This window comes from Triturus cristatus, chromosome 5_1 (assembly GCF_964204655.1).
Source record: "Triturus cristatus chromosome 5_1, aTriCri1.1, whole genome shotgun sequence".
Classification (NCBI taxonomy): Eukaryota; Metazoa; Chordata; class Amphibia; order Caudata; family Salamandridae; genus Triturus; species Triturus cristatus.
In genome coordinates this window covers 396,530,263-396,550,671 of record NC_140587.1, presented here as the reverse complement: position 1 = coordinate 396,550,671, position 20,409 = coordinate 396,530,263, and positions in this window count along the sequence as shown.

The following is a 20,409-nucleotide window of genomic DNA, read 5'->3' as shown; positions in this document are numbered from 1 at the left end:
TCTTTAAGTATTGTGTCTCAGTCCTTACAGAATCTTAAAACATGAACAAATGGCTGGTATTTTTCTCTGGGAAAAGAGGCAACCCTAACGGTGTGGCCCTATCAGCTAACTTTTGGGGCCTTGGGCGTGAGCGCAGTAGTGACATGCAAGGAGTGACTCTTAAATAATGTGCTTGACTCTGGCCTTGGAGTCATGGTAATGGGATGTGCATTTCAACAAGAACTCAGTGAACTGAAATGACTGGCACTGGCTGCAAGAACCAGTAGATGATTCCTTGCTAGCCCACAGGCTGGAAATTGCACCCACCCAAGACACTGATTACGATGTCTGGGGGAAAAGCCTCTTTCCGAAAGTCAGATTCTCCTAGACTGTGTCGGAACACTTTTGACCGACTCAGTCGGTTTCCAATGCGCCCAACCGTTTATGATGTTCACGGTTAGATTGGAAACCTCACAGTCTTTCTGAATCGGTTCCGACTGTCTCTCGGACTGTGTTTCCAACTGAGCGATTACAATGTCGGTTTCCAACAGCCTTTCCGAATCGGACTGTCCTACATGAAGAGGCTGTCGTAAAGTGACTTTGGGGTCCCCTAGCATGGCCCCCTTCATCCTGAAGCCTCTGGTTGGAGATGGAGGGGGAACCTATGGGACCCCCCTGTAAAACCCTGCACTGTGTGGTAGGCACCATGGGGTGCCCGCGACAGAGTGCAGGATTTTACACACACACCCTCATTTCCCCATAGGATCCGTCGGGCGGAACACGGGCTCCCATAGGAGTCAATGGTAATCCAACCGAACAGGATTCAGTCGCATCGTAATCGGTTGGGTGAAACTGCCGACCGCAAGTCGGTCGGTTCAGAATCTGAGATGGTATTGAGCAGAAAGTTTCTGACCGACATCATAATCGGGCCCTAAATTTGAGCACTGCAGTTACAGCTGGCCTTTGAATAGGTTAAACTACATAGTACATAATATATGCACTATGATCTTTCACTAAGCACCGATGTCACTTTAGCACGCGTCACCGTAATCTATTCACCTTGTGTTGATAGCTGTATTTATAAATGTGTGAGTATATATAAATGCTTGCATTTATATAAAATAACTCAATACTCATGAATCTGTGTTGCCTTTGCCTTCTTGTTTGGTGTTCCATATGTCAAAACAACTTGTATATCATTATTTGACGGGCCTTTGAATAGGGACAGGGACTTGACACAGGAGGCAAAGCAGACCAAAATACCTGATTGACTATCTTTGAGTGGGCTAAGATTATTCCTCTCAACAGGTAGAGATGACAGGTAAGGAGTTGGTGTCCCAATGGATATTGTTAGTGTAGGACTTGAGAGAGGGGTGTTGATAAGTGCAAGAGGGCACACATGGATCAAACAAGCTGCACTGCAGAATCAGAGTATTGTCATTGTTCGCCTGACCAGGGAAATCTATCAAATGATTGATAAGTCTACCAAAAGACGAAGGGCGCATGTCACTTTTATATGCGGCCCTCTAGATGCCTTTTAATGGACTCATGTTTTGCTGGCAGTAGACGTCTGGGCAATGTTATACTGCCATTCAGTCACATGGCTCGTCTTGTCTGTGACACATGACTCTTAGGGCAGTGTTCACCATCTCTCAAACTGCAGAATTTTGGAACACCTGCAACTTGGTAATATTTTACATGGCAGTGGGAAGAAAAAGGGCTTTGCAATAGTTTAACTATGCCCCAGTGACTGCTTTGCCAATTTTTTCTCGCTGACTGTCTAAAAGAGGCCAGACTTGCCTTAAAAAAATTGGTGATAAATTGAGGTAGTTACTATTAAATGTACTTGGTCATCCATGGCCATACGTTTATCACACACTACTCCCAGCATCTTAAATTAGGTTATAGTGGGATAGGTGAATCCCCAGCATGAATGGTTTTGTAATACTTGGCCAGACCTAGCAACCGAAATGTCATCTTCTCTGTAATTAAACTGAGATTTAGATGAGCCAAAGCTAAACACTTTCAAATAGCTGGTCGATATTGTTTTGCTCTTGCTGCAAGCTATCTAAAATACGTTTTTATGATCTGGGAGTTATTTGCATACTTGAAGAATAACAACCAAAGCTCATGGAGCCCTTGATGATGGATATAGACATTGAACAACCATTTTGAAAGGCAGACTACTGTGGGACTGTGCAGTCCCACTTTACACTTCAGCCTGTCTGCCATTCAAGAGGTAAGTAATTTCACAACTGGAATTATATATCCTGGTTCAGCGTTCTGAATCTGCCTGAAAAGTCCAGAAGCATCAGCTTGGCAAGCATCCCATTATCCAATACCATAAGGATGGTTTCTGTACCACCAGGACAGTCGTCCTAACTACCTCCCCTCCTAGGTTTGAAACCATACCGCCACACCACTAATTCCACTTACATTTGAAAAGATTCCAGCTGTTCTTGAAGTTTCAGAGAATACTTTACTCAAAAAGGGGTCCTTACAGATTGGCCTAACTGTAGTACTGTAGTAGCAAGATCTTAGGTCGATTAATAAGTTCTGCACCCCTCCTTTTACATTTAGATTTTTTATTTTTCCCTTTCTGCCCCGTCTATTCCATATAGTTCATTATGCCCCTCCATTTATATGATGTTATCAGTGTAAAATTCTTATTTTTATTTATAAATCTTTTTATTAACAAATGCTCATTACATCATATCATGACTTGTACATCCTCCAAATCACTGTAATATTCTTAACAGTTTAATGATTCGACAAGTATTAAAACAGCTAATACATGGACTGGGCAAGGACCAATCAATCAAACATACATTATACCATCTTATACAAGGACCTATCTCCTTGCTTAACCATGCACCCACTCTGTTACAGGGCCCTTCAAATTTCTGACTCAGTGTGCTTGGCCTATAACAAGTTTCCTGTAGGAAAGTCATCCTTTTACTCTCATCAACCCCCATTTTTTGACATGCTGGTGGTTACTGACTCTGAAAGTGCCCTGGGCTCTGTTAACCAGGTCCAGGGCCACTGATCTGTCCTCTAAAGGTATATTGTAATTGGTATAATTTAATTGGCAAAGACAACCTACCTGTAAGTCCCTAGTATATGAGAGGGCATGTAGGTTTAGGCACTCCAGTGGACTTATTGCACTTAAGGGTGGACTGCTGCGGCACCTAGTGTCATTTTAAAGATAGGCCTGCTTTGCAGGCTGGTTATAAAATAAACCTATGTGCAAATTCAACTTTGGAATGAAAAGTAATTCCTAAGCTCAAACCTACCTGTTTGTAACTTATACATCACCCCTAATGGCTGGCCTAGCTGCCCCAAGGGTAGGGTTCATTGGTATAAAAAGCAGGGACAATATAAAAGATGTTTTACTTACCCTGGTAGGGAAAAGCGCCAAAGTTGTTTTTCCCTAATGTAATGCTGCTAGCCCCATTGGTTAAAATGGGAAAGCTTTTTAAAATTAATTAAGTCTAACTGTTGATTGGAGCTAGCTAGACATATCATCAAGGTATCAAAATAATGGTTACAATAAATCCAAAAACTTGCCTGGGTTGGATTTATTATAACTATTACCAGAAAGTAGTTTTAGAATTTACTATCCTGAAATTACCTAAAGCAGCCTTGTAGCAGCCTCTTCTGATTGGTCAGCCTTTAACAGCCTTAGCCAAGCTGCTCCCTGAGACCTGGGGCAGGAGCAATACAGCCACTTGGTGGAAGGAGACTTGCTTCGTGTAGAAGCCAGGGGGAGGAAGGGGGCTGGGGAGATAAGCTGTACTTCAAAGGCAGGCGAACCGATGTCATAGGACCCTTGGACTGCACCAGAGAAGGCTTGCACTCAGTAGGACTGCACCTGCTGCACTCACAAGGCTCCACAAAGAAAGGACTGTGCTTGACTCAAAGGAACATTAGTGGATTCCTTATCAGCAACAGGTGCAACAGAGCTGGAAGACGTCACCTGCAAAGCAAAGGAGAGCACCATGCCAGCTGACCAGTTGCAACTGACGTTTTCCTGGGCTGTGCAGGTGCTTTGTGAGAAATTGAGTCCTAGCTACCAAGCAGCAATCCAGAGTCTTGGCTGGAGCTACTGGACCCTTATTTTCCATTAAGGAACTCAGAAACAACCAGATCTCAAAGTTTGGAAACTTTCTGGAAAGTTTTACAGAAAAGCTCCAGCAGGAGTCTGGCTCGATGTCAAAAGTCAAGCCGCCGTGGTCAAATCGTGAGTTGGCCTGACTGCGCTAGTTTGTCCCACTGAAAACTTCAGAGCTCCTCACAGTTGAGGACAAAGACTTCCAGAGGCATACTGAATCATCGTGCTGCAGGAGGCTGCCATTGTCGAATCGAACTTAGGATCTGAAAAGCCCGAGGACCCCCAACGAGCCTGTCAATGAGAAAAACCTCCAAGAGAAAGACTAAGGACCTGATTTACATCTTGGTGGGACTCCTGTCATCCCTACTTGGCAGTGTTTACAAGTACTTCATCAAGTTGCCTCCTGTCCTATTTAGATGTGGGCTGGATGATCCTCCATACGCGTTGACAGAGTGCTTTCCATCTCACCTTCGATGACGCAGCAAACTCCTCTGCTAGCTAACATTACTCCGTTGCCATCAGAGTGGCGTAATTGCTGTGAGCCTATTTAGATTTTTCTGTTGTGCTGGCAGTGCATTCCCAATTGTGGGATTCTGTCTCGGGACATGTTCAACACTGTACTATTTCTGTGGCTTTTGGTTGGATGCTAGCATCACACACCTGATGTGTTTTGGCTAATTTATTTCACCTGCATACCACACTGTAAAACACGCTCCATTTCAGATCATTGATCCTTTGCAATTCTAGTGCAGCAGAACGTTGTCCCTGAGAACTTTTTCAGTGAAGTCAGGTTTCCTTTTTGCTTTCTCTGTTTCCTCTTCATTTTTTATTTATTATTTTGTGGGTTATTAAATGTATTTAAGTTAATTATTTGATAATGGCAGGGAGGAGAAATCCTCATTTTACTGAGGGAGAATTGTCAGTCATGGTGGATGAGATTTTTAGAGTGAAGCCACAGTTATTTGGAGCCCAAGTACAAAATACAACTATAGCTCAAAAAAGGCAAATTTGGGTTAGAATAATTGAGTCAATGGTCTAGCAAGCAACTTGCACACATAGGAGGAGATTAGGAAAAGATGGAATGACCTATGGGGGAAAGTGCTTCCCTGGCCTCCGAGCGTCACCTGGAGGCCCAGAACACTGGCAGTGGGTTACCCAGCCCCCCTTACAATTTTTTCTCTTGGAGGAGAAGGTCTTACACATCCTACATCCTGAAGGCTTGATAGAAATCCCTGGGGAGTGGAGAGTGGCAAAATATACTATTGAATGCGTCACTAAACTAAATGTCATTTTTGCTTTTAATTTAGCTGTTGTTAATGTGTTTTGCACCTTTTTTTAAACGTATAAACCTATATTTTTCTTTTTCTTAGGACATGAGTAGCATTATTGTTGTTTCTTTCGTTTTGCTAATTGGTAATATGTGTGTTTTCTTAATGTTTTTATTTTTTATTTTTCCTTGTTCTGTTTGTTTCTTTGAATGTATTTTGTTGTATTTAAGATTACAGGTTTCAATCTCAATAAAATTTCCCATGATGTTTTAGTGCTTGTAAGTGTTTTTTCACCTAATATTTTTACTTGGTGTGGGTTACTTACAATTTTGCAAGTGGTGTTAATATTTAGTTGAAATGACTACAGCTACCATGATGCCTTATTTTTGTTTTGTTAAATGAATATTGCAATGCTATTTTGGTCATCCTCTCTTTTCATTCATGTTTTCACATATGGTAAAGTGTTATGTATTTATCAATCTCTATTTTATGCTATATTTTGAATTTTTTTGTTTAAATTTGTATGTTGCCATTGTTTTACAAATCAAAGTATGTAAACTTAAACATTTTAATGTATTTTATTTTGTATGCTGAATAGAAGTTGTTTTAAAAATAAATGTACTTTGCAATCTTTATATGATGACTGATGCTATTTATCCTTCTTATGCGCCTATTCCGATGTCGTTCAGAAACTATTCACAACAAATCGGTCTCGGACTCGTTTTGGAATGAATAGGGTCCTGCGAGTCCAGACAACTGATTACGATGCTACTCAACATCGTTCGGTCAGACTCGCCTTGATTTCAATGTGGGTCTGTGTTCTGAACAAGAACACAGGCTCCATTAAAAAAGGGGTGGTTGGGGAAAACCTTACACCCTGTGGCGGGCACTCCATGGTGCCTGCCACATTGTACATGGTTGGCAAGAGGGGTCCCCTGGGTTTTCCTGCCCCCCACGGGCCCTGTTCGTAGGCCTCTGGGTGAAGGGGGGCCCGCAACGGTCTCCCAAAGACAAATTCCGACAGTCGTTTAGTGTGGGGCAAACCGAATCTGAAGGGCTGTCCAAATTGGTCATTGTAATCGCTCATCCGTAAACCGTGTCCCTAGAGCTGCACAAATTAGCTCTGAAAGACTCGGGCTGTCTGAATGCCTATCAGAACCCATTCCGACTGCTCGAACAGTTTCTGGGCATCGTAATCGGTAGCTGGGAAATGTGTATGATTCGATGTGAAACAAGGGTCCCGGATTAGATTCTGCAAAACCGAATCCCATTCGGAGCCTTTCCGAACAACATTGGAATCGGCCCCCAAGTTGTTTAATTTTCAGAATTTTACCCTGCTAGGCCTTGGAATGCTTTATTTCACAATTCTTCTCTCTACTGGGTGGTGTTGAATCTTTGTTATATTTTATGTATACTTTCTAAAAGAATTTTAATTTCAAGACATCATTTTACCTGCTTTTTCGAAGTAGGTTTGTGTGTAATTTAAGCTGTGTTTGTAATTTATACTAATACTAATGAAAGGTATAATCATTATATTACTTTTCTTTTTCCATTTAGGTTGCTTGCTTTTTTGCTTCATACCCATTTGATGTATAATCCAGACTTTTAAATTTTTTCTTGTTGTAATTTATTATAGGTCTAACAACCAGAGTATGTGGACAACTATCTGCCACAGCTACTAATGATATCACCACTCCAGACCAGGAACAAGCCTTCAGTGAGGAATCCACTCCCACAAGCCCAGATGATGAGGAGCAGGCTGGTTCATTTGATCTGCCTGGGCAGATAGCTCCAGTGAGTCTCACTCGGCCCACACATACACCTCCCACTCCAGCTGTTACCATACCTCAGCCACTGGATACCTTCACTTCCTGTTTCCAAAGGAACATCACACCAATCTTGTATCCCCAGCCGTGGCTGCTGTTGATCCAACACTACCACTATCTCCAGTTCAGCCGGGACCCAGTGGGATTGGGCACGCTTGGACAAGGGCACAGGGTAGTAGGGGTGGGGTTCGTGGGAGGGAATCTGTGGGCCAGAAAAGTGACGTCACTGGGTTCATTGCCACCCAGGCCACCATCGACCAAGTCTCTGGATCTCTCAATCAGTCCCAAGACATGATGAGCCAGGTCCTTACAGAGCTCCTTTAGATGAAGTATTGCAGAGGGAGCACAACGTTCAGATGGTAAATCTCAACTCGAATTAGGGCTCCTTCATTGGGGTGCTGCATGATTGTTTGACCCATATGTGCAGGGCTTTTCCAGCAACATCTTCCCCTTTCTCTGGTCCATCAACATCTGGGCCTACTACATCTGCCCCAGCCATAGAAAGGGAGGCCCTGCCAAAAGAGGAAACACCTGCTCCCTCCTCAGTCATGCAACTGCGAAACCACCAGTACAACTCAGGAGGGGACGTTCATCCGTACCAGCAGGAGAGGATGGCAAGACCTCCACCACTACTAGCAAGAGACTCAGAATCTAATTTTCTGGACACATTTACCTTTTTGATGATAGTTGTGTTTTGTACATTGGATTTCAAACAATTTTGGCTCTTCAATAATAATTTCATTCACCATGATAGAACTATTTAATTATTTTTGTTGTCATTTTCATCTTGTGTTTTTATTTTGTTTTATTGAATTAAATCAAAAATAACTAATTCAAAAACTGGCGTGTTTCTTTTCTCAATTTGTGTGTTTCATCATACATTTTAAAAAGTTCAAATTAAAAAGATTGTTTATTCATAAATATTTTATGTGTGGGTAATGCTTTTCACATCAAAAAAAGTATTATTTTGTTAAATTGGATTAAAGAATTGTTTTCATATTTTTTCAAATACATTAGAACCCATGCATAACCCAAATATTTCAAGCTATATTTTCAATTACAGTTCCAGACCTTGCCACCATTCAACAGAAAACAAGTCTAATGCAATTTAAAAACTTCAATTCAATCACTGTGCAAGTTGTCTTTGTACAAGATATGTCCATCCAAAGTGTGTGTGTGTCCTTCACAGGATCAACCCATGTTCCTTTGTACTTCACTATAGCAGCATATAACTGCAAATGTCACAACTTTGAAATGTCCAAATGAAGATCACATGGTAAAGGAACCCAAAACAGATTAATACAAAAATATTTTTTTATTACATCACAACATAGCCACATTACAAATGACTAATTTTGAATGCATATTTTCTAAGAACAATCAAAGATAAACAATGTAAATAATCACAGTGGTCAATGTGCCAAATCTTTGATCAACAAATATTATATAAATATATACTTCCACTCATGTGAAGAAGTTGTCAATAACATCTTGATGTAAGTCTATTCTTTTTTCTTCGCCACAATCATCTTCACTTGTCATTTCAACATCCTTAGCCGGTGACTCATCATGGTTTCCATCCTCTGCAATGCACGGGATGTTCCGTCGCAGGTCTAATTTATGTAACATTCAGCATGCCATGGTGATTTTGCACATCTTATTGGGTGAGTATAGGAGTAGAGGAGGGCTCCACCAGTCTTATCCACACATCAAAATCTGGCCTTTAGGAGCCCAAAAGCCCACTCCACTGGTCTCCACATTCTTCCATTGGCCTCTTTGAAGCAGACTTCCCCTTGCATTGTTGGATTCCTCTGCGGTGCTAACAACCATGGTCAGTTAGGATAAGCTGAGTCCCCTATATGAAAAAAAACAAGAGGAGCCACAAACATTTATAATATTTTTGATCATTAAACTTTAAATTAGCTAAAATATATATTGGCAAATTCTACTAACCAACAAGCCGGGCCCTCTCAGGTCCAAGTTGTGACATTTGCACGGGGATGGTGCTGTTCTGTAGTACAAAAGAATCACAGGGAAAAAGCCAGGAAGGGTTCCCTAGCGGTATGAGTACAGCGCCGGGAAACCCCGAACCGGGGTAGCTGTGTGCTATATAAGTACAAGCACATTTACATTTACATTTACATGTGCTGATCCTGGAAAACGTGCACACGCGCTTGTGATGTGCAAATCTGGTAAGAAAACCACTTGCTCATGGATTGAATGGAAGGTTTTTCGATTGTGGTAGACTTGTTCTCTGTTGTGTGGTGTCACCAAGGCAATATGTGTGCCATCAATTACTCCAACTTCATGTGGTAGGCGACCCAAAGCATAACAATCTCATTTTGACACTGCACAATCCTAATTTCGTGGAAACTGTATGAAGCTGTTGATGTGTCTCATGATTGAAGAAAGAACTTCTTGTATCACACCACTGAAAGTTGGTTGTGACATTCTACCAGATACTGTGGCAACAAAATGGAGTACTGCCATTATTTTCACTATTGGTGTTATTGATGTGGGGTTCCTATTGTGAAGCAGACGATCTGGCTCCAGCTGATGACATAAATCACAAATAGTTTCCCTATAAAACAAATAAAACACAAACTTCATTAATTAAAAAAAATATATATATTTTTCACATTTATTTGTGATTTTTTTTAATTACCCTTTTGACATGTCTATTTTTTAAAAAAAGAGTAAATGATACATTTTAAATGTATCACCTTTTTTTATCTTAAACTCCATCAACGGAAGTATAAACAAAAAGAAGCAACTATCGCATTTAACCACAGTAACACACAATATAATACATTTTTGGCAACAAGAAAATTGAATAAATTAACATTTTGTATATGTGGACAAACTGTCTACTCTTTTGAGGAATGTATGACGTTACTATGCATACATTCTCCATGCATGGCTTTACAATGGGTCGTTACAACAACCGCGTTGTTATCACGGGTGCCATTACATCGCAAGTTGTAACAACGACTTGCTGTAGGGGGCGTGCTGGACTTAGGAACAGTATTCATTAATATTCCTACTCCAGTTTGTGCAACAGCAGGGAAGGTTTTGGATTTAAAATCCAACACATTCCCTGGTGTTGCACGCCCCCTACAGCAAGTCGTTGTTATGACTTGCAATGTAATTGCACGCAACATACGAAAGCCAATGGATGTGTCTGTTTCCATGGATGATCTTGAAAATTGTGTATATGTATGCAGCATTGATTAAAAAGCTCACTTGCCTCCTGACAGTGCCACCAAGAACACCTCCTCAACTGTTGCTGCTGTTTCCTACCTCTGAGAGCTACATTGCCACGCAAAGCAGGAGACAGGGCCCAAAGTTTCACACCAGATGAGCTGAAAATGCTGGTTAATGAGGTCCTGTCCCTGTACAGCAAGCTGTATGGCTTACCAGAGGAACAGGTAAATGTTTTAAATTAAACTTCTTTTTTTTTAAACACAGGCTAGAATGTCCCTGGGCGAAGTGTAGTGATTGAAGTGAAGTTTCTGTTTATTTTCATTTACATCGAAAAATTATGGTGTATAAAACATTTAAGCTATACAACACCACAACATTAGTAGGTATTGTGTGTTTGATGGCCTTTTTATGTGTTTTTTGGTGTGTATTTCGATATATATATTAAAATTTCATTTTAAATTTACAAAATAACATTGGGGCCGATTACAATGTCGGTTGGAAAGGCTCCGACTGACAGTCGGATTTTCCTAGACCATACATTCCGACCGACCGTTTACGATGTTCGTGGTCGAAAGGTAAACCGTGCAGTCATACCAAATCGGTTCCGACTGGCTCTCGGAGTGTTCCTGTCAGTCAGAACCGCATTGTACAGCCTTATGGACAGGGTTTCTGACCTCGGGATTACAATGGCGATTTCCAACAGCCTTTCCGAGTCGGCCTGTCCAACATGAAAAGGCTGTTGGAAAGTGCCCCCTTCATTCTCAGGGCTCCAGTTGGTGGCTGAGGGGGTACCTACCTGTAAAACCATGCACTGTGTGACAGGTACCATGGGGTGCCTGCGACAGTTTGCAGGGTTTTCCACACACACCCCATTTCCTCATAGGAGCATGTGTTACGGCTGGTTGTCGGGCAAAACACAAACTCCCATAGGAAAAAATGGGAATCCGATCGAACAGTGTTTTGGTCGCATGGTAATCGGTCAGGTGGAACAGCCAACCACGAGTCGTTTGGTCCTGATTCCGAGACGGTGTCAAGTGGAAAGTTTCCAACCGACATCGTAATCATTGTGTTTATAAATGTGATATTCCGATAAGTAACTCAGCCTAGATGAAGTCACTGGCCTAGATTAGTGAAATAAGGACATAACAAGGGATGAGGTTACTCCTCAATGGGTTACTACAAAATATTTTTATAAAAATGAAACTATGCTGTTTTAGTTTTTAAAACTGCTTATGACTGATTTCTCATTTTTGTTATATCCATACAGGTCACCTCCCATCAGAAGACGGAGATTTGGAAGCCCATCACCAAGAAGGTGCAGATCTTGGGGTTCTACATATAATGCAGCATCCACTTGCGGAAGAGATGGGAGGACCAATGATGCTGAACCAAGAAGTCAGAAGAAGTCCAGCTCGGCCAGTGCTCCCAACATTCGAAGTGTGTGCACCTCACCCTCACCCAATCATGGCCTGCATAATTTGGGTGACCTATCCCCAGCTTGATGGGCAGTTGAAATCAAGGCCGCAGCATTAAAGGGTAAGTTTGTTTTGTGTTTTTCTCTTTGAAAAACTATTTTTTTGCTACAGCAACAACATTTCGCATCAACATAAAGGTTGACAAATGACCAACACACAAGAAGAATTCTTGAAGGTGGACGTTTTGCACAAAGTGTACCAAGATGTATTTTTGATCACTTACAAAGCACTGTTGTGAGCAGACACATGCCAGCCTAAAAAGAAATAAACATGATTATGCAGGATTTTATAAGGGACAGTTGTACCAAACAGGCCAAAAGTTTTATTTGTGTCAGGTGTGATGCTCCACCACAATTGTGATGGATGTTACGTTCCCTCTTTTACAAGTGATATAGCAGAAAATGCACTTATGATACAGTGGGTGTTCCTACCTTTACATTTGTGAGTTAGCATTATCAACAAACAAAGGTAAACATGTGAGCCAAAATCACTAAAAACGTAAGATTAAATGGCGACAATTTTCATTGAAAGCATAATGAAAATATGTTTTTGAATAAGAAAACAATTTAATTTATGTTAAAAATGACAATTTTGTATAATGTCTCACTCATTCACAAATGTAAATGTAAGCCAGTCTGTTTATTGAAAAATGAATTCTATAAGCACATATTTTTCTTAAAAACAGTCAGGAATGTAAACACATTAGTGACAGAGAAACACATACCAAAAAAAATATTTTTATGTCCTTTGTTCAATCAATCAAAACAAGCTTTATTCGATTTTTGTGATAAAATCATAAAAGCATACATTTAAACACATCACTAAAACATGGGTTAAGAAGATACTTAGAATTACATTTGTGAGCTATTTACAGTGTAACGCGAAAAATCAGTTTATACAGTCTCTACAGTTTTCGCTTAGTTTAGGATCAAGTGTATCACATAAGAATAGTTTTCCTACATTACACAGTACATTTAAAAAAGATAAAATTGGCTTTATCAAATATTCATGATCCAGAAATTGTAGTGCTAAAAATGCTGGCTCCCAGACAATTCATTGCATGGGCTTCTACTCAGTACTGTGGCCCAATCGTTTATTGCAGGGAAACTTACCAGGTGATGGAAGATTTCAAATCTGAAATGTGTTAATAGCGTCAGTTCTAGATACGACTGTATCCCATAAGTGGGCAGGATTAATTGGTTAGACTGTACTGAGGGTTTCATTGCCTCAACAGCAAATCTGTTTGCCTCCAAATGGGTCATACAAAGTCTTTTAAAATCCTTTCTGGAGACGGAATTTATGGTACCGGGGTCATTATAGTATTCAGGGCTACCAAGATCGTTTGTAAAATCCTTTATATATTTTAACCATGGTATCTCCTGTACCCGGTCCAATTTGAGACTATCTTTTAAAATGTTGCTATTGTAGAAGTCCAAATCTTGTGCCACAAAAGGACAGGTTGGGCTTTTATTAGAACTGAGATGAATTGTATCCATAGTTCAGAGTGGCAAATGTATGTTGAAGTACTGCCTGGGACAGCCAAGCCCTTTGTTATGTCCAGATGATAAATCAATAATGAACAAAGATAGAATTCTTAAAGGGTCTTTTGTAGATGGAATGTTGCATCACAAACAAAACAGATATTTTGTCCAACCTATTCCATGGGCAATATTTTATAATACATTTGGAATCTGACAGATCGAAATTCCGTCACGTATATTTTGGAGTATCCTATTTGCAAAACTCAAAATCAGGCACAAAAAATTACTCATTTAGAAATATTTGAAATGCATCAAAGTTAAATTGTTTTAAATATTCAATTGCATTTTGGTTTTTAATTTTAAATATATATGTGAATCAATGTATTTAACAATTTACTGTAATATTGCACCAATTTCTGACTAAACTGAAAGCCAGAAATGTCATGATGCTAAAACAAACTAGAAATTAATGAAGATATTTTAAGAGTAAAAGGCATTTTTTATATCTGTACTAAAGTCAATAAAAAAATGTATCAACCCCTATGTATGTACTTATGCTGTAAAAATAATTAATAACTAAAGAAATATATTTTTGGATTTCTTCAACAGCATAAGTAAATACATAGGGCATGGTACATTATTAAGCAGCTTAAGTACTGAACTAATAAAATACATTTTTACATTTAAAAAATACTTAAGTTAATTATTATTTATTTATTTTGAAGTTTTATATAGCGCTGGCGAGACCTGGAGATATCAGAGAGCTTTACATAGATAATTGCACAGGTTGCATAAATCAGCTTTTTTTGCTTGTGCAAACAATGTACAAAGGGATTTTTGTTTTATATAACATTTTAGTTCACTTTTCAGAACAACAAATGAGACCAATCCAGAAGCGTAAAACAGTTCTTGGAGAGATTTGAAAATGGTATAGCAAAATGATCAAAAATAAAATGGGAGCAATAATAGAACATTACAAAACTGTAAAAAGATAAAAATAAACCTGAGTTTAAAAGCCTTGAGGCAGGTGAAATATAAAAATTTAGAAAATGATTTGATAAAAAGCCTCATGATCAGGTATATTTACACAGATACAATAAAATTGTATATGTCTTTACAGCATCTTCAAGAGCAGACGAAGGAGACATTGACCAAGAAGGCGGGAAGCAGCAGGCCACTGTGTTTCAGGTGGTCAAACATCAGACACTGATGGACAAAGTGGCATGGAGGGTGAGGGGACAGGAACCGAGACCACCACCTTGTCATCTTCATTGGAGGCCTCCACAAGTGACCAGGCCCTAGTGGTGTGTGGGAGGGATGGGGGGAAATGGAAGCTAGGAGGCTTAATATGTTTATCAATGATTAAGGTTTATTTGGGTTCTTCATGCAAATAGAAACATTCAATGATTTCCAGGTAGGGGCTTCGGGCGTTGAACGATGTTCCCGGGTTATTCTCACGTGGGGTTGATAGACTCTGTGCTGGTCTTCCACCCAGGAGGCTCAAAGAAAAAGTACAGGACGGTAAGTATTCAGAAGGGTTTTCCCTTTAAGGTTTAATTACCATCACCACACCGTGAGTGACGGAAAGGTGCTCTGTTATTTACCCGGTGGGAGAAGTGAAACTGATTTCATGCCTTGTCAATAGGCTTGTGTCACCAGATTTAGGGCTGTCCCCTACTAGGACTACTTCCTCCCTCCTCCCTAGTTACGCACCCAGTAGTCAGGATGCTGTCTCCCCGTAGCGCAAAGAAATCACCAACGCCTTGGTAGACCATACAACACCGCAATAAACAGAGGAAAACTGTTGGATTATAGAAAACACTTGCATCCCATTTGTCCTGGACTTAGGACACAGATTACCCGCTTTGGAATTCTTGATGGTCCCTATACAGTGATCCCACCCCGCTCCCTCGTACTCCCACCAATCCCCAAAGACCGCCGCCAAGGCTCGTGTAGGGTTTACTTACCGTCCGGGCCGCAACTCTCCAGAGTTGCGGCGGCGTTTCGGCTCCTCCCGGGAGGACTCCACCACTCTCCGGACCACTCTCCGCCATCCTCATCACCACTCTGGTTGTTGATGATCTCCTTGTCTCCCGTCCTCAGCGTTTCCTTGCCTTCTTCCTTCCCGGCATTCAGCAGCTCCCCCGAGTTCTACCTTCCGGTCTCATCCTCGTCCTCCTGACGACCTTCCTCCTTCGGCTCTGCCTTTTATCTACCCCCGTCTGATCAGCTGATTGGCCCTCCTGTTTGAGAACACCTCCTTCGCCTGTGGGAAAGAGTTTGTGAACCCTGCGTTAGCTGTCGCAGTCTCTGAACATCTCCTGTTTGGAGAGGGATTCGTTTCAATGCAAGGTATGTGGGGTACTTGAGGGGGCATGCTTTCAGTCTCCTCGTGACATCCCCCTTCCCTAACTTTCTTGTTGACAAGAAACCAATACCTAGAGACAAAATCAGTGTTAGTTTGTTCTGTTCCTTTACGATGAAAAGTGGTAAATCTAAATGGTTGCAACACCAGGAACCACCGTAGAACCCTGTCGTTATGTCCTTTGTTTTGGGCAAGCCATTCAAGTGGTGCGTGATCCGTGTAAAGAATGAATTCTCACCCTTCCAGGTAATTTCTTAGGGAGTCTATGGCCTCTTATCTAGGAAGTCTATACCACAGGATAGTTTTTCTCCCTGGTGAACAATATACGACTAATATAGACGATCGGTCTCTCATTCCCTTTTGTGTCTTGTTGTGATAGGACCGCACCTATACCATACTCAGAAGCATCGGTTTGGAGTATGAAGGGTTTGGAGTAGTTGGGCTGAGTAATACAGGTTGAGTGGTCAGGGCTAGTTTCAGCTGCTGGAAGGCCTGCAAAGCTCTAGCTAATGGTTGTCTAAGCTCGCTTTCTGTCTTTCTGTTTTTCTTTAGAAGATCAGTCAATGGGAAGGCTATCTGGGAGAAAGAAGGCATGAATCTTCTATCATAGCCCAGCATTCCCAAGAAGGCACGTTGATCTTATTTCGTGGGGGGATAGGGTAGTTGGGATATGGCCTCTATCTTCTCCTCTTGTGGTTTAATGTGACCTTCCCCTAAGAGATACCCTAGGTACTTAACTGAGCGACCTGCCAAGTGGCTTTTGGTGGGGTTGATGGTTAACCCTCCTTCCTTAAGGGCCTGTATCACCTTATCCAGATGGGTCAAATGTTGTTCCCACGAATCACTATAAATAATGATTTCGTCAATATAAGCGGCTGAAAAACTCTCGCTTGGTTTACATATGCGATTCATCAGTCTCTGAAAGGAGGTGGGAGTGCAGTGTAAACCAAATGGGAGCATGATGAAGTGATATAACCCCCCTGGTGTGGAGAAAGCCGTTTTCTTCCTATCCTGTTCCCATAAGGGCACCTGCCAGTATCCTTTGCATAAGTCAAGTGTGCTTATATACTGGGCTTTACCCAGTCTCTCAATCATTTTGTCTACTTTGGGTAAAGGTTATGCATCGAATTGTGACATTTTGTTGACTTCCCTGAAGTCTATGCAAAATCGGATAGACCCATCAGGTTTGGGTACTATCACGATGGGGGAACACCACTCGCCACGTGATGGTTCTATTATTCCCATTTTTAACATCTGCTGTACCTCATTTTCTATGGCTCCTTGTCGTGATTCAGGGAGGCGATAGGGACGGAGCCGTACCTTTTTCCCCGGAGTGGTATGTATTTCATGGTGTATCAACGTTGTCTTCCCTGGAGTCACTGTGAAGACGTCCTGTAAAGGGAGTAGCTATTCACAGAATTCCTGTCTAAGGGGACCCGGGAGATCAGAATCTATTCTTTGTTGGAATAATGGTGTAGAGACAGTTAACTTCCTCATCATGGACGGTCTAGCACCTTCCCACTTCTTTAGTAGATTAATATGATAGATCTGAGTGTTCTGTCCGTTTTGGGGATCTATTTCTAGGCAGTACGTTACCGGGGTTACTTGATCTATGACCTTAAAGGGCCTTGCCATTGTCCTACGAGTTTGTGTTCTGAGGAAGGCATCATCAATAAGGCAAAATCCCCTATTTTCAGGGACCTTTCAACTGTTTTTTTATCGTACTGCCTTGTTTGTGCTTCCCGAGCTTTCTCTAAGTGTGTCTTTACTATACTCCTGATCTGTTGTAAGTGGGATTTCAGGTTCCATACATACTCAGGGAGAGGTTTAGCCCCAGATGCTTCCTCCTCCCATTCTTCCCTTGCCATATCAGGTAGAGTACGGGGCTGTCGCCCATACAATAGTTCAAAGGGAGAGTATACCGTGCTTTTCTGCTGCTTACATCGTATGGCGAAAAGAGAGCCAAAGGTAGTATGTCTTCCCATTTATGGGTCACTAACTCAAATAATTTTTTAAGGGAGGTTTTAAGAGTTATATTATAACGCTCCACCAGACCATACATTTGAGGATGGTAGGCGGCCGTGCATATTTGCTTTATGTTGATTTTAACTAGCTACATTTGCACTCAGAATTGCTCTGACATTTTAAATTGCTTTTAAACTTGCCACATCTGCACTTGGAACTCCTTCTGGCATTCACATTCTCTGATGCTTTCTTGCCTTTGGTTGCCTCTCCACGGTCCACCACGGGTTACGTCCTGTTTGCGTGGAGGGAGACTAGGGCGACTTCCAGTCTGAGGGAGGTTGGCGGTCTAGTGGCCACAACCCGATCCTTAAAACCGGATGCTCTGCACGATGCGCAGCGGATGCGCGCAGCGGGCTCGCCAACGGCACGCCATAGGCGCACCAAAGGCAAGTCCGTCTGCGCCGTCCGTGCCCTGACGTCGCAAGGAGCCAGGAACCCTGCCCATTCCATTCCTGATCATGCCCTGACCCCAGGTATATTTTACTCTAGCAAGGATCTACTTGATCTAAGGAAAGATTTATCACCCATCTGTTGGCATCTCGTCTGGGACGTTGCTCGGACCCAGCCAATACCAGAAGGCCCTTTCTCCTGCATATTCTGTCAGTCTCAGTGTAATACAACCAATAGTATTTAAACACCTGGAACCCCTGGGCGTTACACCCATATCTATCATCCCCACGCCCCCAAGGATGATATTTCACCCTTCCCAGAACCTGGGAGGTCACCTAACAGCTCCAATCAAGGCTAGAAAGGTGTCTTAAGCAATGTCAGATCCCTCCCTAAACATCCAATGGAGGTGTGGGATCTTCTTACTTCCGATAACCCAGACTTGGTGTTCCTGACTGAGACATGGCTTAAGCCTAACTCGAATCCCGCCATCACCCTAGCTCTGCCAGCTGGCTATATGTTCCTAAGAATGGATGGACAAACAAAAGTGGGGGGAGGGATTGCTATCATTCACAAAGACTGTATTTCAGTCTCTACACTTGAGCAACGTTGCAACGCTAATATTGAAATTTTAGTCTTCCGCATTGACTTTCTCCCGTAACTTAGCTGGAAAGGTGCCTTAGTGTATCGGCCCTCTGGCAGACTTCTCACTCCAGCTTACGGAAATAATAGCTCCCCATGTGATCTCGTCTAATACATTTCTATTGTTGGGTGACTTCAACGTGCACAGTGAATGCACCACTAACCCCGACACGTCGCTGCTCTTAGCAGACCTTGCTCTCCTAGGCTTAACCGAGTTCAATGACGGCCCGACACACACTGCTGGTCACACACTTGATATCATCTGAACCAACGCACCTTGCATCATGTGTGAATCCCCCCGGCCACTGACTTAGTCAGATCATGCATCAATTGAATTCAGTATTCAGGATCCCAGACAATGGCATAAGATCCCCCCGGATATTTTCCAGGCTTCTTTTCCATCACCCTGGGAAGCTGAACCTTCTAACACTGAGGATTTCCCTAGCACGGTACAATTCTGTTGTTAAAAGTGCCATTGACCTGCCTGCGCCTCTTAAACCATTGCCAAACTCAGCCAGGCGCCCTCAGACAGCCTGGTTCTCCCCCGAGCTTTGTGCCAAAAAACGGCAGTGCAAAAATCTGGAGAGATGTTGGCGTAGTTCCCAGGAGGCGAGGCACAAAGACAGATTTAAAAGATAATATAAAGGGTGCACGGAAAGCTTTTATTGCCTTACAGCTAGCTAAGGCAGAGAATGCCCCCAAAACCCTATTCCAGATACTCAAATCCTTTACCAGTCCTAAGGTCTGTGAAAACTGTGAGACCCTATCCCAAGCTCTCTGTGACGATATTACCCACTATTTTTCACAGAAAATTGAACTTAGCTATGATAAGATCTCCCCCTCTGGGAGCCAGCAACCGGATGCTTCACCTCTTGACCCTCCAGCATCCGCAACTACACAACTGCTGGAGAGTTTTCCCCCTATGTCCGCCGAGGAGGTGGAAGCCTTATTTCACACAGTAAAATCAAGCACCCTCTCCAACAAATTGTCCTCACCCATAGGCACAATTCTCAACCTCTCTATGAAAGAGGGCTATCTTCCCCGGGAATGGAAGGTGGCAAAGGTCAACCCTATCCGCAAGAACTCCAAGGTCCCTATGGAAGAGCTTTCCAATCTCCGCCCCATTTCCTTACTACGTCTCCCGAGCAAAGTATTGGAAAAATACATCAATAAACATCTGTCTGACCGTGTCAAAAAACAGGTAGCTTGGATCCCTCTCAATCTGGTTTCAGGCCCAAATACATCATGGAGTCTGCCCTGTTGGAGGTCACGGATAACATCAGGATGACCTTAGACAGCTGCCACTCAACGATTCTCGTGTTGTTGGACCTTTCTGCCGCGTGCGACACGGTCTCCAACGAGATCTTGCTCAGGAGATTGGAGGAGATTGGACTTGGAAGACTTTCTCTTCAGTGGATGACGAGCTTCCTGTCCTCCCGTTCCCAGACTGTCAATTTAGGCCCTTTTCGGTTGAAGACCATGGAATTGACCAAGGGAGTTCTCCAGGGCTCATGCTTGAGCCCTACCTTGTTCAACATCTATATTGCTTCCTTGACCAACCTCTTTAGGTCCTGTAGCTTTTCGCCTATTTCATATGCTGACGACACCCAGCTTCTCTTCTCATTTAACAAATCTACCACGTCGTT